The 4,176-nt window shown below is 43.2% G+C and overlaps 1 long non-coding RNA gene across 1 annotated transcript; it reads left to right on the forward strand.

The window, feature by feature from the left end:
- Nucleotides 1–3,079: 3,079 nt before the first annotated feature.
- On the forward strand, nt 3,080–3,952 carry LOC308173290. Its single transcript, XR_013937884.1, has 3 exons — nt 3,080–3,208; nt 3,416–3,484; nt 3,864–3,952. It is a non-coding gene; the product is annotated as an uncharacterized lncRNA (long non-coding RNA).
- Nucleotides 3,953–4,176: the final 224 nt, after the last annotated feature.

A 4,176-nucleotide genomic window follows, 5' to 3' on the forward strand; every position in this document is an offset into this window, starting at 1 on the left:
TTGTGAGTTTGTGTCTATTGTATTACCCCCAAAGTGTCCTTTTTGCTTATTGTCCAGAATGCGTTATTCCCTGTAGGTAATGAGGCCACACCAGAAAGAAATTTTCTTTCTAGATTCGCAGTATTTCAAAACTCCAAGGGGATTCACCTCTGAAGCCTACAGAACACTATTAAGGTTGCCCCAAATATTTTTTGCTCTGGCAGTCACGTTCCCCTGACCTGCCTGGCGGTCTCCTGACCTGCCTATGATGACACATTTCCAACACAATGAAAGAGAGACACAGAGAAATCCTCCTCATTGAACTTTTGCAAATAAGCATGATCGACCGACTTGCATGGTGTGAAGTGGTTCTGAAGCAGCAGTGGTACGAATGTTGTTCCTTTTTTCTCTCCTGTAGGAGGTGTGTACTTCTTTGTTTGACTTGGACAGAGAAGCCTGGTCTGGATTTGGAGGTATTGTTTGAATGTTACTATCATATTATAGCTATAGTCATAATTACCTACTATTCTCTAACTGTAACTTTTCTTCGTACAGGGGCTTCCGAGGCAGACCAGTGGCAATGACTGTGGTGTCTTCATGATAATGGTGAGTTATGGTAATGCCACCAAGTGATATGGCACACTTGATTGTTCCTTAAAACCATCAAAAAAATTGTAAATGTATGTAACAATGAATGACCACCACTTAGACCTGACCAACATTCTGTTTGTGCATTTGCAAATAAAAAGGTGTGCAATAAAAGGTATTAAGGAGCATTCATGTGTGCAGACCTCTCATATCACTTTCCTATGGAGTTATCAGCCATGTACATTTCATTGGATGTGTGTGACTACCTTCTCACTGAGTTATAAGCTGTCACATGGTAATCTTGTCTTTTGGCGCTTTTCCATTGACCGGCCCGGGTCGGGTCGGGTCGGGTCGGGTCGGGTCAGGTCGGGTCACTTTTGATCTGTTCTGGTTTCCATTACACAAACCGACCCGGACTAGTAGGAGGAGTCGTCGATAGTAGGCGGAGTTACGCGTCATAACAGCGCGCCATGGTGGTGACGTATATTTCCACGAGACAGTTTCACAACACACCACAGCGCCAACAATAGCAGCATGGAGGAAGTTGCAGTTATCCTATGCCTGTGGTATATCATTAAACATTGTATTTTGGATGAGAGAATCCAGAACACAGAAGAGATAAGACGGAAGAGGGAATCCAGAAGACAGAAGAGACTTTACAGAAGACAGAAGAGAGAAGACCGAATGAAGGATGCTCTAAAGAGGAATGCTGAAAAGAGAAAGAAACTGATGTGGGCTGTCGTAAGGAGCTTTGATCGTCGGCGTAAACAACAAACACAGGTGGGTTTTGTTATCCTTCACGGCTATTTCTAGTATATGACTGGTTTGGGTTTATTCCGAATTGACAAAACACATTATCTCTGATCTATTCCAGATGCTTAATGTTTGGCGAAATCTTCGCAGCGCCCCGTCAGCGTGGGCCATCAACAGAGCTAACCAGTGGTGGGATTTCGTGGTCCCTTCTTTCACCGATGCTCTGTGGGTACAGAACTTCAGAATGTCGGAGGGAACATTCCTGTATCTGTGCCATAAACTTCGACCAGCCATGGAGAGACGAGACACAGCCTTCCGTTTGTGTGTCCCCCTCAACAAAAGAGTAGCGATGGCACTATGGAAATTGGCGACCAACTCCGAGTACAGAAGTGTATCACATCTGTTTGGTGTCAGTATCACAACTGTGTGGCGGTGTGTGAGAGACTTCTGCGCTGCTGTACAAGCGATACTAGTACCAGAACTCATTCATGTTCCAACCCAGGCAAAGTTTGAGGAAATGGCTGACTACTTCGAGCATAGATGGGGGGTTCCACAATGTGTTGGTGCTGATGCGCTACTTTACCTCCCTGTAGCATCATTGTGATTGTCTGCCTGTTTGAATCATTGCTAGTGGACATTGTTCTGCACAGATGTTGTTCTACACATAATAAAGTCATGTTTTTGAACCCTTAAAACCACTGCAGTACTACAGCCCTCTGCTGGACACACACAGTACTACAGCCTTAACACTGCCTTCACTTGTCTGCTTTATGAACTGTAGCAGCATTGTTATGCTCAGCATATGAGATGGCTACTACTTTAGGTCACTGTGGCATCATTGTTAGGTTCACACACACAGAGATTAGATCACGGTATTTATTAAGGTGCAAAGTGTAGTGAAATACAATTAAAACACAGCAAACGTGATGGTGAAGTTAGCAAAGGAGTATTGTGTTTTTTTACCACCTCCACAGCCGGTGTTATTCACGGACAAACACGGTGCATAATAGCGATTTTTGTGTTGTGCTTGTTGTAAATAAAAGTTATATGATTCATTGAAATGACATTAAACTAAGATAATACGATGGTCAGAATAATTTTCCGAATCTTTATTAATAAGCTATTACAGAAAATGTAGTGACATTTTCCTAGTGAATGTGGTATTTTCAAGATGGCGGTTGTGAAGAAATAATATGGGATGGGACATGGGATGACGATTGTCCATTGACCAATCAACGGTGTGCAGCGTCACACGTCACACGCAGCCTGGCAAAGACACCCGGATATGAAATTAAAAAGACCCTGCTCGGATGTGGTACCTGGGACCTAGGACTGAAGCGACCCGGACCGACGAATGGAAAAGGGAACCGAAGCGGGCAGACCTAGGTCAGCACCAGGTCAGCACCAGGTCTGCAACGTAGTGGAAAAGCGCCATTTGTGTCTTTTCTCATTACAGTATGCCTGGTATTTCGCCATGGAGGCTACCTTTGACTTCAGCATTGTAAGTATTAAGAAAACAAGAACCCATTATATCAATATGCTATAAGACTTTGAATGCAAATTGAGTAACTGCTCTTTCTTTAGGATGACATGTCTCTCCTGAGAACGTGGTGGTGTATTGTCCTGGTGGAAAACCTTGGGCTGGAAGGGTATGCTGCAGTGCTACAAAAATAATAATTGTATTTGTACATTTATTATCAAGAGGACTTTGGGGTAACACCTGGCCCTACAATTCAACCTTCCGGTGAAGAGAATGTGTGTTAATTTCAGATTTGGAAGGAAGTTTGCTCACTTTAGTGAGGAAGGCAGAGCGACCCTTCACGACAGTGTCCCACCTGTATTCAGGACCTATTCAAGTCTTAAAAGGAGGCATGCAAGCAACACCATGGTCAGTGCATCTCTCACTAAGTATCTATGACCGTGTGCCTGTTTCTGAATGGGCTACTGCTCCTAAAACACATACTCCATGCAACTTTATGGCACATGCAATATGTTTAGTGGTACTGTGTCATTCTGAATCCAGCCTGGATCTCTTTTTGAAGTAGTTAACCCTTTCATATAAAACATACTGGCAATAATGGTGGACTCTGTACAGATGCCACTGGACACTGACGAGGACCACGCGTACTTCAAGAGGCCTTACAGCTTTCCTCCTAAAGAATTGGTTAGTGTGAATGAAGTTTATTGCATACAAACATACTATCCACCATTCACAGCTGTACACATAGTCATGCTTATGTGTGTATCCATTTAGGAAAGTGATGTTACCATGGACAAAGATGTCAGAAGCCTGGATAGTGAATCTTTGCCTCATTGGATGTTTCCAGTTGCAGGGCTTTGTGTTTAGAAAACAGACAGAAACAAACTGAAGTTGCTATAGATGTGGTCATTTGCTGCCATTGTAAGGGCAGGCCTGTAATCTCGCCCGGCAGGAAACCTGAACACATTTGGTTGTGTAGCCCCTCCAATGGTGACATTAGTGTAAATCATCTACATTTGACTATAACTGGTGAACGTGTGGCTTTAATCACTTCATGACACAGGCAACAGTCCACGCCATTGCAGCTGTAAACTGTGTTTCCAATGAGAAAGCCATGGAAATGTATACATGTGGACCACAGTATGACTTGAGGTAAGCTGGAAACATGAGGAGAGTCCTAATACAATTTCCATGACAGTTTGCAACCACTGATGAATGTGAGTTTCTTAAATTATTTATTAATCACTTCTTTATAACATTTTGTCTCAACAGTGAGAAGCAGCTATAGCGCATCTCACAAGATGCGACTGAATGCGCTTCAATCAAGACATCATTGCTGTTTGCACTTTATCGCAAGTGCTCTTTCAACATTGTCT

The sequence above is a fragment of the Nansenia antarctica genome, assembly GCF_963989245.1.
Source record: "Nansenia antarctica genome assembly, chromosome: 18".
Lineage (NCBI taxonomy): Eukaryota > Metazoa > Chordata > Actinopteri > Argentiniformes > Microstomatidae > Nansenia > Nansenia antarctica.